Here is a 22,726-nt window from a genome sequence, read left to right on the forward strand (position 1 = left end):
TTGTTGTATTTATTTCAACAATCCCAAAGTTTGAGGGTCAGCAGCATGGATCTTCTAAAGGTGTAGTGTTGTAGTAAATTGGCTGTACTGAATCCCCTACCACATTTTAACAGAGGTCAAGACCCTCAATGAATAACAATGTGTTTACGAAAGTACTTACCGTAAGTGATACCAAGAACACAAGCTCATGGAAAATTTGTGGTGCTCCATCTTGGAACAACCTCATTGAAGAAGATGGCAGTCGTTACCCAGAGCTCATTGCTGGTTGCAAAGGAAGCCGCATAACAGTTTAAGCTTCAGGGACCAAAAAATTTACCACTGAGTGGCCTGGAAACAGGTCATTTCACATTCTTGAAAGGAATATTCCCATCTCTGAAAATATTCTGAACTATTTTGTAAATATAGAGTTAGTACATTAATACTATTCACATGTGCTGATGCTGTTCATTGGGCAGATTCATAAAGTTAGTAGCAAAACATTTATCATACAAGGCATAAGCTTCCACTTTTCTCCATCCTTGTCTCTATATTGCACCTTTCTCAGAAAATCCTGTTCATTAATATTTCCTTGCATACTTCCTAGGAAGCGTCACTGATTAGATTGATTTGATTTAATATTTCTATTCCACTTTTCCAACAACAAATGTTGAGCTCAAAGTGGCTCACAGTAATCAGAATAGCATTTTTAAAAACCACCAAATATTGCAATCATTATAATATTAAACACAGCAGCATATAAATAAAGAAAACAACAGCAATAAATTTATTAAAATGATTAATGCAATTCAATAAAGTCAAAGTATTGTCAGGATATAGAGCTGAGCTGAAATTTCTGAGCAGACATTGTTCTGAGGAAAATCTCTGAGGTTTTTGTAGTTCCCTCTCAACCTTAAGAAAAGGGCTAATTTGCAGAATTTTGTCTGAATAGCCTCCATCATTTGCTGTTGTCATTGTTGCAACTCCACCCCCACATACACATTGTCTCAGAACAACGTTAGGTCTAGGGCATAATGGAGAATGCAAAATGGTGTCCAGGCTGGTACTACAGTTGCTGTAGCTGTTAATTGCAGTAAAGGTAAAGGTAAAGGGACCCCTGACCATTAGGTCCAGTCAGGACCGACTCTGGGGTTGCGGCGCTCATCTCGCTTTATTGGCCAAGGGAGCCGGCGTACAGCTTCCGGGTCATGTGGCCAGCATGACTAAGTTGCTTCTGGTAAACCAGAGCAGCGCACGGAAACGCTGTTTACCTTCCCGCCGGAGCGGTACCTATTTATCTGCTTGCACTTTGATGTGCTTTCGAACTGCTAGGTTGGCAGGAGCAGGGACCGAGCAACGGGAGCTCACCCCCTCTTGGGGATTCGAATGGCCGACCTTCTGATCGGCAAGTCCTAGGCTCTGTGGTTTAACCCACAGCGCCACCCGCGTCCCAGTTAATTGCAGTAGCACCGCCAAATAAAAATGCGACAAAATAAAAGCTTTGCAACCAGCATGGTGAGTCTTACCCCAAGAAACAGTTGTACAATTTTCTCTTCTGCCCAGAGAATTTTTGCTAGCTGGTGCCAATCCCTCCACACACAAACAGGGTGCAGAATTCCAAGAGGCCACTTGGTCTATAAAAACCATTCCGTATTACTATAATTTCATTTTATATTGCTTGTTCAGAATAGAAAAAGACACAATGGAGGAAACAGCCTCCAAACATATGAGGAAAAATCTTCCAGAAAGAGAAAATACCTAAAATAATTCAGGTTTTTCTTCTTTCAGCTGTGGCTTGACTTTAAAATCCAGAGGGAGGGAATAAATTATCAGACTTGATTTGTTGCCTGCAACAACACATGTCCAGTTTGCTGGAGTTATTTTCATACTAAATGACATAACTATTGAGGTATGAACGTATCCTACAATTTCTCAGTTTAGCTAACTAAAGGCTTAGTCAACAACTTCTGAATAACATTCCAGACATAACTCAGGTGGTTGCCAATCACATTGCCTAGGGCAAGTGTGTTCTATAGGGGTATCTATAGGGATATCTGTACTTGAGAGTGATGTTACAAAGTGTTAATTTTATCAGAATTTTAAATTTAAATTTACATAGAACTATAGGGTTCCCTGGAAAAGACCCTGATGTTGGGAAACATGGAGGGCATAAGGAGAAGGGGACGACAGAGGACGAGATGGTTGGATAGTGTCTTCGAAGCTTCCAGCATGAGTTTGACCAAACTGCAAGAGGCAGTGGAAGACAGAAGTGCCTGGCGTGCTCTGGTCCATGGGGTCACAAAGAGTCGGACACGACTAAATGACTAAACAACAACAACATAGGGTGGAATTCAACATCATGCTCCTCCCATGATTCTGTGCAAGTATTTCAGTTTGCCAGATGTAATGACCCCACTCCTTCTCACCCCCACTATTCTGAGGGTTCTCCCAACCCTCAGAGCCAATTTTTAATAATAATGGCTGCTGACTCGCTCTGAGGGTGGGCAGCACTTGCAACACAGCATTGAAAACCTCCCAATACAGGGCTGCCTTCTCCTTGACATCTGATGGGAATGCATTCCACAGGGAGAGCACCACTGCCAAGAAGCCCCTCTGCCTTTCCCCCTATAACTTCACTTTTTGCAGTGAGGGAACAGCCAGAAGACCCTTGGAGCTGACCATCATTGTCTGGGCTCGGGTGGCGGTTTCAGGCCTTGGGCAGAATCCTTTAGTCTATCTTCCTAAATGGGGGGGGCATGAAGCGGTGACCCCCCCTTGTGGTGGTGATCTCAGGGTCATTAAAGGGGACATTAAAGGGGTCTTGAGGGGAAGTATTGGCCATATGCCGAGAGGTTGTCATTGCTCTCTCCTCCAATGGCGGCAAAAAGGGGGCGGGCTCTCTGCTTGAACATATGTTCTCCAGAGCCAGCCCAATCCCCACACATTCTGGTTAACCCTGATGTCTCCCAGATTCCTGGCTGGGGACTGGGAAGGATAAACGCCCAATGCCTGAGCCAAGGTCTCCCTACATCTGAAATTTAATAAAGTTGTGGCCAATTTTAATCCCACAGTCTTGAGTCATTATTCCACTCGGGGGTCGCCTGGGGTTGGGGGGACTCCGCCTGTCCACGCAATGATGGGGGTGGAGACACTCCTTCAGCTATACTGTGCCGAGGCCTTTTAAGTCTTTAAAGGTCAGCACCAACACTTTGAATTGTACTTGGAAATGTACTTGGAGCCTATGAAGATCCTTGGGCACACAGGGCAAAATGGTGACAGAAAGCCCTATTGTACAACTGCAAGTCCTTGCACAGGGCTTCCACTGGTGGGGTTTGTTAGGTGAATCCCACCCCACAGGGTCATATACATTACTTAGCAGGTGGGTTTCCAGGGTAAACCATTTAGTTTGTTTTAGTGACCATGATCCTAAATCAGTTCATATTGACTTCTACTGTTCCTTGCTCCACAACAACTATGAACATTCATAGGATCTCGGAATTATTGTGACAGGCCATAATTTATGCTGGTATTGCAGTTCTATTATATGCATGTCAGAGGCAAATAAACTGAGAAAAATCTTTGAGATTAAGTTTCTCTGCAAAACAAATGGAAAATTGAATTAACAATGGAATCTGGACTGTATGCAGATTACTATGGGACATTGCTTCAAATATACCTTTTTTTTTGGTAAGTGTAGAGTCTTGATTTAACACCTACATAGTGGAGAATTCACTGCTTTCTTTGGCTGGAGGCTGAAATAGTTAACATCTCTGACTGTTTATTTTGATTATTTCCAGCTTTGATTTCCAGTTGCAAAGGTCTCTTGTTAGATAAGGAGTTCTTTTCAGTCCAGTCCTTGTGAATGTGCAAAAATTTAAAAAATCCATTTAATATTTGGGGGGGGGGTTGTATCTTTATTATAGAACTTGTGATTTATGTGGAAATTGCTAAGTTTGGTTGTGTTTTTTATGTTTTCTTTATTGTTTATGACTACTTTTTTATGTAGTCATGTATTTTTTCATGTTGTAAGCCACATTGAGCATGGTTTGAACTATGAAAATGCAGCATACAAATAAAATTATATATGTATGTATACAGTATATGTATTTTATCAAGAAGGCTCTGATACTGAGCCCATTTATTTGGAAAATAAGTTTCAATGAAATCAACAGGATATTTCCTCCGTCTAAAAAGTGGGGGACTATTCAAGTTTTAAAAGACTGCAGGTGCAAGAACAATTTTGGATATCAGAGTTATAAATCAGAAAACGGTTCTGATTTAAAAGGGGAATATTTTAGCAATAATCCTGTATGGTCTGAAGGCAGGAGTCAGAACAACTCCAATCAGGATGCCTGCCTTCTCCACCAGCTGTCTCTCTGCTAGGATTGCCAACCTGATTCAAATATTCTGGTACCTGGGTAGGATCAGGGATGGGGCTTCAATAGAGAGAGCTGGTTTTATTTCAGATCAGTAGGCAAAGTAGACACAGTCCTCTCAGTTCTGTCTCTCTCTTATTCCAACGGTCAAAACAAAAAACAAGACCAGACATAAATACAAGATGGGCCCCAAATATTTTGTTGTGTGAGGCAAAGAACAAGATGGCACCTTCCTGCATTCCACGTACTAAAGTTAATGAGACTGGTAGTTGGGACATTACAGGCCAGCTAAGTGGGTGAAGGTTTCCTTCAAAACCTTACTACTCCTCAGTATCTAATACCTGAGGGAGCTTCCTCCCTCAGCCTAATGAAAAGGCTGGTCCTGCATAAAGATTAACCGTAAGCTTCAGTATTTCCTTTGGTTTAATGTACACTTCTTCCACCTTCACGCTCCATTTTTTGCTGCACTTATCCGGGGCAATTACAGTGGTACCTCGGGTTAAGTACTTAATTCATTCCGGAGGTCCGTTCTTAACCTGAAACTGTTCTTAACCTGAAGCACCACTTTAGCTAATGCGTCCTCCTGCTGCTGCCGTGCCGCCGGAGCACGATTTCTGTTCTCATCCTGAAGCAAAGTTCTTAACCTGAAGCAATATATCTGGATTAGCGGAGTCTGTAACCTGAAGCGTATGTAACCTGAAGCATATGTAACCTGAAGCGTATGTAACCCGAGGTACCACTGTACTTGTGTTGGCTCATCCTATCCACATTGTTTTCTCAGAAGTAGGTTCCATTGTTTTTCATGTGGCTTGCTTTCCCAGTGAAATCCAGTAAGCATGCAGAGGTTTATCACATAACAGACAACAGCCCCTTTGGAAAGGTACAATAAATGTTTGTTGTGTTTTTGTTTTTGTTTTTTTTTTTTTTTTTTGAATACGTGTCCCATCCCTCACAGTATGTGATCCTGGGGGGAAAGCCTGAGAGAGGGAGTGGACACCGGTACCACTTCTGCTGCAGCAGCAGCCATGAGGCAATCTCCTCACCGCCATGGTGCTGCCCCACCATCTTCCTGCCTTCTTCCAACCAAGTGGAAGAAGAAAGGGGGAAAGGCCAAAGTAGCACAGTGGAGGCAAATGGGGAAAGGAAGAGGAAAGAGGAAGGAAAAGCTTGGTCTCTGCTCTTCCTGCCTGTGGTGATCAGAGTCAGAAAAGGATCAACAAGCATTCACAGTAGGCAGCAGATGACTGTGGTGGGGAGCTCCTTCGACCCCCTAGCATATGGCGCAGTTTGCCTAATTGTAGAGCTGTCTGTGCTTGGCACTGTCCTGCCATGTCAGGATACAGGAGCTGTGCAGGGAATCAAATGAGATAGGTCTGCTGCAACCCCTGCCTTTTAATTTGTGATCTTTGGCTACCCTTGCTTCCTCCATCTCAGCAGAGCTCCAGAGGAACTCCTCACATGCACAATTCTGGCTCACGTGCATAGGCATGTGAAATGGTGCACTAAATAACCTGACGCTTCAGTCAATGTGCCTGTGTTCCACACGTCAAGCAAGCTCGCTAAGTGCAAATGCTGCAGGCTTTTACATGCACACAAGCACATCAGCTTTACTGAAAACTTTCTGGCAACCTCATTTTTGACTTTTTAAAAATTGGCAACAGACCTGTTCCTGCTCTTCCAAGTACGCTGTGACTTGGCCAAGTCATTCACATCCTTTCCAAGTCCTTTCCATGTGTTGTGCCTTCTAGAGCTCTTCCCCCTGGCCCCCACACATGCTGCTCTGCAAGTGAAGTGATGTAGTGATGAAAATACTTTAAAAAAACATTAATGCAGCACCTTTTCCAAAGTCCTTGCACATGATAGCTCTGTAAACCCACTGCAAGTGGGAATGTGCAGGGGCCCATCCCAGTATTTGTGTGTCTACCACCTCTGGTCCATAATCTCCATGCACTGAGAATAACATTGGCGTGGGGGGGGTTATGTGCGTTCAATTCTAGAGAGAGAGACGAGGGTCTCACTGATGTGAGAGCCTTGTCACATGCAGTTTTCTGTGTGTGTGACTCCCTGCCAATGTCCTGCTCAATGCACAGGTGTTGATGGCCGGAAGATGTGGGGTAGGCTCAATGGATATAGTCCAGTATTCCACATTAAGAAAATGTGAGGACTGCGTTATTGTGAATAGCCCTACTGTGAGAATGGGAACCAAGGACCCACTCGACGTATTCCGGATTCCATGTTCCAATTTGCATAGGTCAATCAAAAGCTCCGCCCACGCCCTGCAGAAAGCCTCCTTTGGAACACAGGGGTGTTTCAAAAGCAGTTTGAGAAACGCAAATGGATGAGAAGTCTGTTGTTCACAATTATAATAATGAAAATGATCACATGTTTCCAGACTCTCCTTGCACAGCTTTCCAGCATTTTAATCTCCATATGTTCCACCATAACTCCCACTATGCCTCGGATGTAGTAATAATAATAATAATAATAATAATAATAATAATAATAATAATAATTTATACCCTGCCCATCTGGCTGGGTTTCCCCAGCTACTCTGGGTGGCTTCCAACAAAATATTAAAATACAATAGTCCTTCAGAACTAAAAGTCTGGTAGTTTTTTTCTTTGACATCTGGTGGGAGGGCATTCCACAGGGCAGGCACCACTACCGAGAAGGCCCTCTGCCTGGTTCCCTGTAACTTTACTTCTCTCAGTGAGGGAATCGCCGGAAGGCCAGAAGGTTATAACCCTAAGCACTGGCCATGCTGACTGGGGCTAATGGGAGTTGTGATCCCCTCTAGTTTTATGTCCCCTCTGGACTATGTTAGCTACCCCTGATCTTTGGATCTTGGCTATATACTGAATGGTGTTTTAGTTCCTTTTAGCTGTTTTAAGCAAACATTTTCTATTTGTTCTTAATCTAACATTACCCAACCTCAATAAAGTTTGGGCAATAATTTAAAATAATTCTTTTTTAAAAAAACTGGACAAACAAAAGATTGATTAAAATGGGAGGAAACTTTCAAGAAAGCTGAATCCTTAAGGTTTTTATTTTCCACTGATAAGAAGCACAACCTTTCTACTTTGATCTGTGTTTATTTTATATACTCTCCACGACTCTCACCAAATGGTAAGAGAAAACCTGTTTTCAATAAATTTATATTTGTGTTTAGAAACATGTACCCTGCTAAATTATTTTCAGATGTGACCATGTGCCACTATTATAGAGCTATCAGAGTTAGGAAATAACACTGATAACCAAGTTAAATGATGAAAATAAAGATTTGTTCAGAACACACACGATAGTTGACGTCAATGGAAAGGCTATTACTATTTTTTAGAAGTTTTCAGTCCAATCTGCTGTCAGATGATGGTGAAGATTAGGATCCAGATTCTAAGCAAATAACAACAAAGTTCTTTCCTCAACAAATGTTGGAAAACTTTGCAAATTCCTAGATTTTGCATTTCCTTCTGTATTGTTAAAGTCTATACATATTTGTGGTATCTCCTAAAATAGGCAGTCCCTTTGTGCAGAATTTTCTCCAGAGGGACACAGATCTGTATCATTGGCCCTTGCAGACTGCAAGCCTAAATACACTTATTAGGAAAGAAACCTCACTGAACACAGACCATCTTTCCATCTTTTTCCAGACCTTTTGACTTTTATACCTCTGGTTTTAAATTGTAACACATTAATAATTTACTTTTATTGTCGATAGTTTTAGTTTTAATATATGGTAACATTTGTTTCCATATATTTAGTTGCTTTGAGGACAATCAGACCAAAAAGCAAGTTATGTAACAAGAATTGTTTGCCTGTGGGACCTTGTGGAAGTCCAGCTCCCATCACCCATGATCACTGGCCATGCTGGTAGGGCTAATAGGAGTCCATTGACATCTGAAGGAGTGATAAGTGAATAACCAGTTATTTAAAACCAACACAGAGGTGATTATCATCATCACAGATAATAAAACAAACAATGATTGATTGTTCAGATATGAAGTATGACTTGGATGAATAAGCCTTTCCTCCAAAAGGAAGACACATTTCTTTAAAAAGGAAAGGAAAGGAAAGGAAAGGAAAGGAAAGGAAAGGAAAGGAAAGGAAGGAAGGAAGGAAGGAAGGAAGGAAGGAAGGAAGGAAGGAAGGAAGGAAGGAAGGGAAAGGGAAGGGAAGGGAAGGGAAGGGAAGGGAAAGGAAAGGAAAGGAAAGGAAAGGAAAGGAAAGGAAAGGAAAGGAAAGGAAAGGAAAGGAAAGGAAAGGAAAAGGACCCCTGGATGGTTAAGTCCAGTAAAAGGCGACTATGGGGTTATGGCGCTCATCTCGCTTTCAGGTCGAGGGAGCCGGCGTTTGTCCACAGACAGCTTTCCGGGTCATGTGGTCAGCATGACTAATCTGCTTCTGCCACAATGGGACACTGTGACATAAGCCAGAGCACACGGAAACACTCTTTACCTTCCTGCCACAGTGATACCTATTTATCTACTTGCACTGGCATGCTGTAAAACTGCTTGGTTGGCAGGAGCTGGGACAGAGCAACAGGAGTTCACTCCGTCACAGGGATTTGAACCGCCGACCTTGCGATCGGCAAGCCCAAGAGACTCAGTGGTTTAGATCACAGCACCACCCGCATCCCATTTCTAAAACATTTGAATGCAACAGCTTTTTCAAAGAATTTCAGTTGTACATGAGATGCTCAGAATTTGTATCTGTATTGCCTTGCTTTGTATTTGCTGCTCACTTACCAAGCACCACTGTTGAAAAACATTATAAAACTGCAAGTAGCAGGGAATATGCCTATATACAAAGTATTTGTTTTGTCATATGATATTTGAAAGTCTTTTGTTTTGTGAAACAGAGAACATAGACTTTATAGCTCTTATCTACTGTACTTGCTCTGAATTTTAGGGTTTATACATGAACTTAGTTTAAATGGGGCCCTCTCATAGGAATGAAATGAAACATGTGACATATCTATATAAGGGCTAGAAAGTAAGGTTTTGTGAAGCTTACAATGATCTCACCTCACTATTTTGCAACATAACTTGCTGTTGTCACAGTAAGCCGTGTCCAGTGCTTTCACTGAATTTATCCATTTTAAGTTAGCACATAGTTTTGACAAAATTATTTTTACCTTCTGATGACTCATTTAGCACATCCATCACCGATATGTGTGAACAACCAGTTCTTTGCAACCAAAGAACAGAATGTATTGCTGGAAGAAAGATGGTGCAGATCATGGCATACATTTCTCCATTCCTCTCCTGTTTAAAGTTTTCTCCTTAAAAAGCTTTCTGTGTTGCAAGAGATAGCATAAATATCTAGTATATCCCGTATTTCCCATGGCTGGACACATTGTTCAATGCATGATGATAATAATAATAATAGATTTCAAAAATCATGGCATGTTTTATGTGATGATATGAGTAAGGCTGCAAACCAGGGCACATTTAACTTGGGAATAAGCTCCATTGAGTTCAATGGGCCTTACTCCTGAGTAAACTTGCTTAGGAGTGCATTATTTGCTACCAGATGGAGATTTGCCCACCCATGGCATTTTGGTTTACTCATACCCACATGGTGTTCGTCACTTTACTCAACACTTGATGACTGGCATTTGAATGTTTCAGTTGTCTCTCTTGAAAAGTATTGCAATTGAGGCAGGTCCGCCATTATTGGACAACCACCACTGGGGCAGCTGTGGTGCCAGTGTCTGCTCTTTAATCTTTAAAATGCTACATCGGGGTCATTAAGGAATATTAAAATGGCAGCTGCCTGGCACCGATTCTAACCCACTTCTAATTAAGCCCATGAGGAGTACACATTAGTGAATTAGAGCCGTTGGATGATGCTATGACAAGTGCTCCTTGAAGCCTGGAGCTGGCCCTCGCTTGAGCCGGCATTGGGTGATAAGAATGGCATTAGACCTGTGATGGAATATGCACACATACCAGTCAGCTGTTGATACTTCAGTCATCATGAGATGAAAATACATGGATTGACCAGCTTTCCTCAATATTGCCATTTGTTTGTTTGTTTGTTTTCATAATTTAACTTCAACAGAGTAGGTGCTTCATAAAAGCTGACGGAGATGGAAGTAGATTTATATTAACTCTTTTAAAAAACCACTCATTGGCCCTAAGACAACTGACAATGCTGTAGAAGTAAAGAAAGACATTTAGTGAACTTCTAGGAAATTTCCAATGCTAAAATATTTTCTGGCATTTAGAAACTTACTGCAATTACAGTAATTGCTCTTGTACGATAACTTTAAGGCAAATTAAACTCTTTCACTTGAATAAGCCACATGAAATAAAACAGGAATTACAAAAACAAACATTTGCCTATTCAATAAGAGAGGTTTTTGTTTTGTTCTTTTAAAGGGAAGTATAAACAGGATGTGTAGATTACATTCTGAAAGCACAAAACACTGTTTTCTTAGATTATTAAGAGTGGAATGCAATGTAATCACACTAGATTTGATTACTTAATATTACACAAAGTCCTCATACATAACCTGGCAAAAATATATATATATAAGATACCCCCTTTAAAAGTTTGATTTGTTGTTGTTTAAAAAAATGACTTGAAACCACACACTCTATGAAAATAAAATGTTTAACTTGTAAATGATTAATGAGCTACAATGCTGTTCATTTTATTGTTCTATTGCCAAACTCCATGGCATCTCTTTGAAATGAAGGTGGTATGCAAATGATTTTAATAAAATTAATAAAATGTCACACCTCACTGACACCTCTTCATAAAATGTGTTTTCTGGGTGGAAACTAAAGTAGAGTTTCCAAAATGACTAGAAATTGCAGTCTGCAAGACTATAGCAGAGACTGTGGGTTTAGCGCTGGATATAAATTTCCAGTGTAGCTCGATCATAAGTGAATCATAATGCAGGAATAAAAGGTATAAATCAAATAGCATTAGAATTTGGTCTAGATATCAGAAGACAAGGGCTTCCAAAATACAGATTAAAAAATATTTATGCTCTTTGGCCCAAGCTGTGAAAACGTTTCATATGATGAGAAACACTTTATTTCATGTGGAAAGACCCATTGTATCTTGAGAAATTTTTCTGTTATCATTTATGACCAAATATATATATACAGTGAAGAAGAAACCAAGGAACCAAACAGAAACAAAACTGAGTTTAATTATTATTCATTATGTTTCTACCAACCCTTCCATTTGAAGGAGCCTAGAGTGGTTGTTCAGATCATAAATATAATTATTACAAAAATTAAAACTGAAAAAATCCTATACAGCATATAAAACATAACACTGCAACTGCTAATACTGATAGTTTTATTGTATACTTTTTTTGTATAATGCATTTTTCAAAATCTTACTGTACACTGCTTAGTAATATTTTATATACCATGTAGTATATCATGTAGTATAGAGCCTAGACCAAGTGATCTTATCTGATCTTCTTGTAATCACCAATCTCTCAAACCCACACCCTATATTCATCACATCTGTGTGGTGCAATAGAAATGTCCTTTGCTTCCTCCTGTCTCCCTGGCCAGTCACTACTCTCTACCACCCACTGGAAATTCCAAGGAATAGTGTGGTTGTAATGACCTTTTCATATCTGCAGCTGAAAACCAAAGTGTTCCTGGAATCATGGATTGAACTCAAGGAGGAGTCCACTGTGATTATTCAGCAGAACAGCTGGACACGAGGGAGAAAGGATGGGGAAGAGTGGTGACTGTCTTGGGCTTCTCCATCATAGATCTACACTAACATGCTTTATGTAGAAGGACAAATACCATGTTTGTCTTTCATAATACCACCAGTGTAACCTGACGGAGTATATAGTTTATAATGCAAACCTATCCATGTCTACTCAGAAGTAAGCAAGTAAGTCCAGCTAAGTTTAAAGGAATTTACTCCAGAGTATGGGAAGCCTGAAAAATTAATAATTAATAATTTGGATTGTAATTTGGCTGTTTTTTATTTTTTGTTTTTTATTGGATTATGATTTGATGGATTTGTTAACTGGATGTTCTTATTGGAAAACTAATAAAAATGATTTCTAAAGAAAAGAAAAGAAAAGAAAAGAAAAGAAAAGAAAAGAAAAGAAAAGAAAAGAAAAGAAAAGAAAAGAATTTACTCCCACATAAACAGAATTACTGTTCTCTGAAATCTTCTAAACAAATAAGCATGCAGTTTAGCAGAAGTTTCCTTGGAAATAAAGTTGGAACTTCACACATTGCATATGAGCAGAAATACAGCTAGTAATACAGATATGTTTTTAGTTGAGATGGAAGAGAGAAGCATGACAAGCTGCGCCTAATTTTGGAGGAGACACAAGCTCATAAATTATGTGGTGGTAATATAATAATAATAATAATAATAATAATAATAATAATAATAATAATAATAATTTATTTATACCCCGCCCATCTGACTGGGCTTCCCCAGCCACTCTGGGCAGCTTCCAACAAAATATTAATATACAGTAATGCATCAAACATGAAAAGCTTCCGTAAACAGAGCTGCCTTCAGATGTCTTGTAAAAGTCTGGTAGTTGTTGTTCTCTTTGACATCTGGTGGGAGGGCATTCCACAGGGCGGGCGCCACAACCGAGAAGGCCCTCTGCCCGATTCCCTGTAACTTGGCTTCTCGTACCTCTAGGTTACAGATATAGTACCTATGGGTTGGCCCTCCTATTATCAGTGGACTCCCATCTTGGCCAATGGATAGTGATGATGAGACTTGTAGTCCAATAACATCTGCAGGGCTATGGACCTTCCATCTTTGCTTGACCTAGCATGACCACTTGTCCCTGGAGAAATGCAATCTTCATGGAGGGGGTGGAGAGGCCTTCTCTTCTCCTGTTCAGGAGGGCATAGAAGCAATACCAGTGGCATGCTGGGTGATTGTCTATTTTCCAGTTGACTCAGGGATGATAAGGAGATATGGTTGTAGCCTACCCAATGTCCTTTGTCTGTCATGGCAGCAAGAAGGGAAAGATAGAAGGGAATGCAAATAGGGTGACTTTGGGTATTACAGAATAGTAGGCAGAGCTGGAAATGCAGTTGCCTCTCATGACCCTGTTCTTGCACTTCACTGTCTTGTCCAAAAGAGGATGTTCCGATTTCATTCCTGGGAGGACATGCACAAGCTTTTGCCACTTAGTGTGGAACCTTGCATATTATCCACTCACACAGGGAAAGGTTCAAACGTTTGATTTCAAATGAGGTGGATTAGTGTAGAAAGAGGGAGCAAAATGCACATCTGGCATCTGTTACAACATCTGGTAAGAGTCCGAATGCCTGAAGAGGGCTAGTCTGTTTTGTTTAGCTGAGGGCCAAACTGGACATATTTTAATACATAGCAGGCAGCTGTGTATCTTGTTTTTCCTTAATTATATGCATGGTGCAACCTAATTCTTCCTCGAAAGGCAGCATGTGGAGACAGGAATCATGGCTCTTCATTTGCCCACCATGATCAGAAAAGAGATCGGTTCCCCTCCTGCATTGCTTGTGATTTTGGGGGGGCAGTTCCCATAGAATCCAATGGGGCTTTGTCCCCTGAGGTTCCTCGCCACATGGGTACTGATCTCCATTCTAATCGTACGGGGGGATGAAATGAAAAGGCATCCCTTGCCATGCACTGCCTTCTTAATCAAAAACAGGCTTCTCTGCACCTGTAAACAAGATATATAGCTGCCTGCTATGTAGTAGTAAACATATGTTTACTTTAGCCTTAAATGTCTAATTTGGCCCCAAGTGAAATATCTGAAGGTGTACTTAGGAGTATCTTATAGCAGGCCCAACCTTATCATAAAACAAGGTGAGAAGGCAGCTTTGCAGGGACAGCAACAGCAGTGCCCAGCTGTTTCTCCATAACCTCTCAGTCATTTTCCTCTGTGGCACATGGCTTCTCCTGTGCACAAACACACACCCAACTGGCCTGCTTCCTCAAGTATAGTGGAAGGTGCTATCCTGTCAAGAGCTGAAGTCGGCTTCTATGTGTTGAATGGAGCGGGGCGCCATTTTGTCCTTCTCAGGTGGCAAAATGACTTGGGCTGGTCCATTCATAAGAATACGGTTGCCACCAACATAAGTGGGTGAGGCTGGTGGTGGTAGTGCCTAATATCATATCTTTTTGGCCAGGCTTTGGCAGGGTGCTGCTTAGATGGGTATTAGTACTGTCTGCTGCTGTTTTTAATGTTCTTCTGTATATTTTGTTTGACATTTCAGTTGTTAGAGCTGTGTTATTGTTATTATTTTAAGAACTTGTTAACCCACCCTGGGATCAATATAATCTATAAAGGGCCAGATAAAAATAGATTAAATATTTTTTTTAATACACTTGTGTCAGTAATTTTAAATATAGTTGGATACTACATGTCAGTACTTTTTTCTAGAAAAATAGGTACCAGTATTCACCATAAAGTTGTTACATTAAGTGCCACATTTTTAACAACAAAAAGAGGTGCCAGTAATGCATTACCCTTGAATAACCCCAAAATAAGCACTGGTACACATTAGTAAATATTATCTATATATTTCTTTATTGCCTACCACAAAACTCTAATACACTTTCAGAGCAATGATAACTTTCTGGTGGTGCACTAGGGTTACCTGCCTAACTGCTCATAATATTATGGTCCATAAATTCTGAATTTTGATTGCAAAAAGCCATGGGCACCCTCCTCTGCACTGGCTGCACTTCTTGAGTTGCTTGGGTAGCACATGATCAACATTTGCCAGACAGATTTATTCCCTTGGGGAAATATCATGACAAGAGGTGAAGTGAAGCTGAAATGGCTTTTAATGAATATATAAAGGAAACTGCGTACAGACCAGCTGTTCATTCACTTCTGCTGTTCTCAACTGCCAAATCAGCCTCAGGGGAGCTCTTAATGTTGACTCTAATTTAAAATATCTTTGAGGCTTCTCCAACTGTACTTGGAGCCTTCTGTCAGTTCAAAAATTCAGCCAGTGCAAAGGACACATAAGGCCATCTTTCTCCTTTAATGCTGGAAACTGTTTCTTTAGCAAATTCATTTGAGCTTTATTGGTTCTGTGGTATTAGTAATGTGCTGTTGGGGCTGCACAAGTGACAATATATTGCGCAAGAAAAAAGGTCACTGCATATAGAAGGTGAGTCTAGATGGGCATTTGAAGGGAATAGCTGTATCAGCCTAATAGAAAAAGACTGGGCTCATTGCAGCAGACCTATAAACAAAAGGCATGATGTCATTTTCCCATGCCTGTGCCAAGTGCTGTTTGCCATTTATCAGCCACACATGCTGCTTAGTCATCCCTTCTCTCTGCTGCCACCACATGGTGGTGACTTGGGGACCCCCACTCACTTCTCAGTGGCATTGGCCTCTTTCAAGCTGTGGCCCAGTTTTATCTGGAAGTTTGATGTCCAACTTGATTAAAAACACAGTAGAGCCTGCAAGTGAAGCAATCAACAACTCCTTTGTCCAACTTGGACAACTGTGGAAGCAGGTGCTATGTCTTCTTAATGACATATTTGTGGTTCACTGTTTGCTGAATCGACATATTATCATTGCTTTTGGCCAGCCTTGGATGACATGTGCTTATAAAGACTTCTCTTTTGTAACAAGCAAGTCATCAAATAAAACAGAGGATAACTTGCCACAGAGATTAATGTAATATATTTTATATGCCCTTACCTAAGAAGGATTAAATATACTTCTCAGAAGTGAGGCACGAAAGACTCATTTGTAAACTCTGAAGCTCCAAGTGGGAAGTAGATGGAGATCAACAGGAAAAGATGGGGCAGTTCACTAAGCTCTAGTGCCCACTAAGGTAGCAAAGGTGTGTCTGGCCTGGACTACCTGACTGCAGTGGGCTAAAATGACTGGGAAATAGCTGTGCTAGAACACTTCTTTTCTATATGTGTTCTATATACAGGGCTGCTGGGGGTTTTTATTTGGAGAAGCAGTCAATAGTGTGTCTCCAGTTGCCACTTGAAATGATACCATTCCAATGCGCCTCACTTGGTGAAAACCAGGCTTAAAAACACTGCTTGGCTGACTCTTTAATTGTAGAGTATTTTCCCCATTTCAGTTAGTAGACAACAAATGGTCCTCCAACTAGTTTTTATTTGGCAATATGAAGCATCACATGCAGTTTGTCAGACAGGTGAGTTCATGAATATGAAGGTATTAGTGTGTGAGTAAATAATGTAGATGACTGGTGTTTTTCAGATCAGTGAATTTCTTACTGACTGACATTTTCTTTTTGGCACCTCAGGAAAGAGGCTAAATGTGTAACACCAGCTCTTAGTGTATGAGTGCGAGGGAGAGGCATTGTACACTTAAAGTATTGTGTCTGGTGGGTAACTAAATCAGTTTATACTTTATGCTGCATGAGAAAATTAGAGATGATGCAAAATGCATCTGGCATCTCACCAGGACTGTGTTGCCAAGAACTCAATCCAGCAAAAGTTAATCATAGCTAAACCCTACTGAAATCAATGGGGCTTGCAGTTTAGTTGCTATTGTCCCACTGTATTGCTTTTAGTGAGATTGATTTATTATTAAATCTCCACCCATGCAAGGACATAGCAGTATTACTGAGTTCCATAATGACCGCTCCACGCTTAAAACGGGGGGCGCCCTTTGCGTGGACGCGCGCAGCCCCTAGATCTGGAGCAGCTCCATCAGCATAGGCTTGGCTTTGCCTTCCCTGAGGTGGGATACCTGGAGGTCCCCGCCTACCTCAGTCAGTTGTCCAATCCCACCTGGGGGAAGCGTTGCCAAGGAGACCAGGCCAGGTAGAGGAGGGATTACCTACCCAAACAATAGAGGGAGGATCTTACCTGGGAATCCTCACTTGGCTCCAGAGCTTCTCCCACCCTACCCACCCTCAGTTAATGTCTTATTTTGCAGGTTAACTTTTCTTCACAGGTTTTGCAGGTTAACTTTTCTTCACAGGTATGCGGGCACTGCTACGTTAAGGTCGCTGTTAAAGGACCGGAAAGGAATTTCCCTGCATTGGCAGGTTTCGCCTTTCCTGTAGCAAAACGTCACAACTTTGGCGGTATCAGGCCTTGGGCGGAATCCTTTAGTCCATCTTCCTCTTTGCGGCGGCGATACCAGGGTTCCCCATTAAAGGGGTTTCTGAAGGGAGGCTTTGACCGTACGCCGAAAGGTCGTCATTGCTCTCCCCCGTGGCGGCAGCGTAACGGGGGCGGCTATCTCTGCTTGAACATATGTTCTCCAGAGCCGGCCCATCCCCCACACAAACACTGGATAACCCTGATGCTCCCTAGGTCCCCGGCTGGGGACTGGGGAGGGAGAACGCCCAATGCCTGAGCCAAGGTCTACCCACATTTGAAATTTAATAAAGTTGTGGCCAATTTAATCCCATAGCACGTTGTCTTGAGTCGTTATTCCACATGACGGGGGGGGGGGGACCGCTCGGGATCTGGGGACTCCGCCTGTCCATGCAAATCCCACTTGCCCTATGCTGTAGGTAGCACTAGGGCAGGAACAGAGACACAACCTCTGTTTCTGAATCAGGACAGGCAATGTAAACCCTGGATCAATGTCTGGGTGTAGGGGGGGTGGACTTGAATCTGAATCCTGGCAAGGCAGAGCTGCTGCGGGTAAGCAATTCCTGAGTCTGGATAATTGGCTAATTGCTTCCTTTGGACAGGGTTGTACTTCTGAAGGAACAGGTTCAAAGTCTGGGGTACTCCTGGATCCATCTCTGTCAAAAGTGGTTCAGGTGACTTTGATGACCTTCAGCTGGTAAAATGGTCACTTACCATTCCTGACCCAAGACAACTTGATTACAATTGTTCATGCATTACTAACTTCAAGGCACTCTATTGCTATGTACGTATTAACAGATCGAAATGTAACAAGGTCATTTCCTCTTGCTGAGTTTCAAGTAGCACTTGCACACTGTTGTACACACCAGAGAGGGAGCAGGGATACATACATCTGATGCACATTTCCTGTTTGGTTTCTCCACCCTTGCAACCCCCAACTCCTATTCATCTGCCCATGCGCAATGTCTGCCTCAAGTGTACACACCTCAGCTTAACTGCAAACTGAAAGTGGCTTATGTTTTCCTTTTGGATTGAAGATGGCCTGAAGGAAAACACATCAAACAGCAGTATTTCTCAAGGAACTACAGGATAGCCCTGCATCATAGTAACATAACGTGTCCACAGATTCAAAAGTCAGCAGTGTGAGTGCACTGGAATCAGAGTACATGGTAATGTGTGCAAGGCCTATGAGAGGCTTCCCATAGGCTTCGTCCAGAAGCTGCAACTGGGGTAAAGCATAATTGTTAGGTGGCTAACTGGAGCAACTTCTCACCAGCACATAACACCTATACTGAGGGATCTGCGCTGCCTGCCAGCATACTACTGGCCAGGTTTCAGGTTTTGGCATTTAGTAAAGACTTTAGCAACTTTGGTATTTAGTAAACACTTTAGGCTTTGTCTTTAACAACTTAGGACCAAGGTACCTGACACTTCATCATCGTCCAGCTAAATCATGTGCCCGATAATCTTCCCCTCCCCCACATACTGGTGGGGTCATTGGGGAGGCACTTGCAGTGCTGCATGCCCCTAAGGCCCACCCCTGGGTGACACAGAGCAGCCACAGTGTTTGGGATATCAGGCAGTCATTGGCCCTTTGAGGATTTTCGTACCTATTTAAGATATCGTTTTTCTACCAATGCTTCCCAGAAGGATAACCCTGGCCTGGTCACTGTTAAGTTCAGAACATTATGATGCTATTTTAATATGTTGTTTGTATGATTATTAATATTTTGTATTGATTTCTGTTGTGTGCATTGTTGTATTGGAATATCACAGAAGACTACTGTTATTTCAAGGAGATTTGGGTGCTATACAGCAATGCCTATAAAACCTGTGGGCCTTGGGCCTTTAAATGGTTAATAGTCTCTCCACGCACACGCACACACATTGTTTTCTCACAGCTATATGCTGAGATACTATTTCCTGGGAACTTTAATCTTCTTGATAAGCCTTAGCAGGGGCCCACAGTGACCTCTGCTGTATGGAGTATCTGCTAGTCTCAGAGCTTTCTATGTTGGCTGCCTGCCTAAGAACTAATTAGAATGCATAAATATTGCCAAGGCCACTGGTGTAGCAAGGCCACTGGCATAAATACCAGACATGACTTACATATCCCCAATAATATGTAAGTCCCAAGAGCACTTCAGTTGTGGTTCGAGGACCCGATCCCCGCATAGCGGAATGAAAACACACGGACACGTGATATAAGGTTAATGGGCAAGAAAAGGCCACAACTTTATTGATTACAACAAGTGAAAAGGTATTGGCTTAGGCATTGGATTACGTCAGCTGACTCCACCCACTCGGAGAGGGGTGAGTCTAGAGAGGGGGGTTTATTCACCAGTAGGTGGAGCCTGTTGATGCTAATCCAACTATAAGCTCTCCCCTGATGTCACTGAGGGTCATGCCATGGCCTCCCGCCACGCAGGCATCAGACAGAATACACGACCGCCAGATTCCTTTAACGGAATACCCAAAAATTGAAGGCGTAGGCGATGGCCACACCTAGCCCTTCCACATACCACAACACATTATTCCAATGCCTAACCGCCACCCAAGCCCAAAAGGCTCGCCGCCAATACCCTCACTGCTGTAACCAATCCCTGATGCTGCTGATACTGCTACCTAACCAAATGTCATTCCCTTTGTCTGAAAGATGAACCCCATCATTCCGGTACAAGGCCTGATCGCCAATCCGGATACAGTCATGAGAAATGACTCGGCCATTCATAAAGCGCACCCAACGGGCTATTGCACGATTCAAGAGTTTCCTGGATTTTTCAATGGCCATACAGTTCTGCGCACCGCACCAAACAATTCTCTTTAGGAAGGAGGACCAGAACACCGTTGTTCCGGGACACAAGGCAGCAATCTCATCGAGATCTCTTTTTATATTCCACAACAAGTCTGCACTTCTTCTGCTAACAAGGTCATTTTCCCCCAGTCGAAGGATAAGGATGTCAGGAGGGCCATACGTGGCAACTCTCTCCTCCCAACGCATGCCTCGCCTTGAAAACCAGGAAACTCGCACTCCAGGTGGCAAACCAAGATTAGGGGTGAGGCCACAGCAAGCAGACCATACGCGGGCCCAATGGACCATACTGTGGAGATCCAAACACTTTTTCTGAGAATAAAGGAAAGAGAAAGACGGGTAAGTAGAGGTAATGCAGCGGAGCGCATTCTAGCAAATGTAACCTTTGAGTGAGGGCCGCATGGCTGGTGCAGCAGCGATTTATGCTGCCGTCCACGCCCCTTCGGAGGCACCTGGTTGGGTGCCTGCCCGTGGGCGTGGTGCACCTGCCAGGTGAGAGGAAGCAAGGGGGCTAACGCCCCCTGCTTGAGGCGGGAACCGGCTCCCGCCCACAACCACTCCCCTCTTTTGCAGGAGGAGAGTCTTTGTCAGAACCTCAGTTTATGCCCTGGAATGCAGGTAGTGCAGAGTAGTGGCCAAGCTCCAGCTTCAGGAATCATGTCCATTGTATATGGGGTTCCTGTCAACCACAGAATGTAAGCATAATTGCAATACTTTGTAGTTTTCTTTTAACTATTTAATAGAACCTTTAGCCTTCACCCCATTTGTGTGTCCATTATGTATTGAATCCAAAAAGAACCTCTACGCCTTGGCAGAACAATCATTGAGCTTCTCTTGAACATATTTTCTAAATAAACCAATAATCAAAATAAATTCTTTCTTTCCACTGGAGGAGGCGAATGGAAGTGAAGTTACTCATTGCAGTTTCCCTAGGTTTTAGTTCATGGGGAAGTTGATAGCAGCTGATGCTAGGGGCTCCCCACAGAAACAGACATTGTTTGAAATCACACAAATCTGTGCTCAGGAGGTACATAGTACACAAGTCATAATTCTGCAAGGAAGTTCATAAACAGAATCACATGTGCTATACTGACCCACACATTCTAAGAGGTATAAAGGAAGCATTAAAATCCTCCAATAGTCCTTGGCTACTACTCCTTTCTTATTTCTTCTGGTAATGTCCTTGCAAAACTGCTCAGCTTTCCCATCAGTTGCAGTGGGGACTAATAAATGTTTGCTTCTTAATATAGTGGTACGGTGGTTCGCTTGTTGCTAAAGGATTTGAACGTTCATAAAATTGTTAATACCTGTCTGGATGAGAAATCATCAAAGCAGCTTTAATTGCCTCTCAGTTAAAAAATTGCCAATCAGTTGCTAAAACTTTGCCATGTGTGACAATCCACTACCTTTAATGGAGAGTGCTGATATATTTCAAACTCAGAAATTTCTTGTTAAACTTTTGTGAGGTGAAGTTGGCCTAAGGGAGATATTTTTTTCCCAGAGATTGAAAATTGTTGGCAAGATGTGATATACACTGGCACAATGCTAGTGAAAAATAATTTTTCTTAGCAATTGCAAGACATGAAAGTAGATTTGCCCACTAAATCTTTCTGGTGACCCCATTAGTATCCCATATGAAATGGGCAAGAGGGAGAATGCAGAAGAGCTTTGAGGATATAAAGAACATGCAGGTGTCTTTACCCTATTTGTACGGACAAATCCTGCAGATCTTTTAACACAAAAAAGTTTCCACTCTTTTAATAATAAAGGACTGACAACATTTCCATTTATGTAATAGTTGGTATGACCAAATATAAAAATTGGATGACTACAAAGACATATGTCCATATGGCACACTAATACATTTTCCCCCAATATTGTTCCTTAAAACTGTGATGAATCATAAATGCACACTCTTGGAAATAAATTCTTCTGAAACCATAGCTGCTATTATTATTAGAATTAGAATTAGAATTTATATACCGCCCTATACCCAGAGGTCTCAGGGCAGTTCACAGAACAAAATAAAAATATAAAACCACTTAGTGTAGAGATGCACTGCCATGCTGGTCTCAGGAAAGGAAGATATAAATAGATTAAGCAGTTTTTCTTGTACCAACATCTGCAGATATGTAGACTTCGCACTTACAGAATTCATTGGGCAGAATGGAAATTTTGCTAAGTCCCATTTATGAAAAAAAGGGTTCATACTAGAATTGTTTGTTCACACAGGCAGTAGTTGTTACTTAGAAAGTCTATGCCAGAGGTAGTCAATGTGGAGTTCTCCAGATATTATTGGACTACAGAACCCATAATCCTTAACCTGCTACGCTGGCTGTGGGGGGACTTGAAATCCAATGTCTATAGGGCAGTGTGTTGGCTATACCTGCTCTAGGCGGTTATCTCCAAGTGTGAATAATATTGAGAAACGTGTTTGTGCGGAGACATATGAGAACTTGACCTGCCATTTCTTGATGGGCTCTTAGAATAGCTTTTCTTTTGCCCC

Source organism: Podarcis muralis, chromosome 4, assembly GCF_964188315.1.
Source record: "Podarcis muralis chromosome 4, rPodMur119.hap1.1, whole genome shotgun sequence".
Lineage (NCBI taxonomy): Eukaryota > Metazoa > Chordata > Lepidosauria > Squamata > Lacertidae > Podarcis > Podarcis muralis.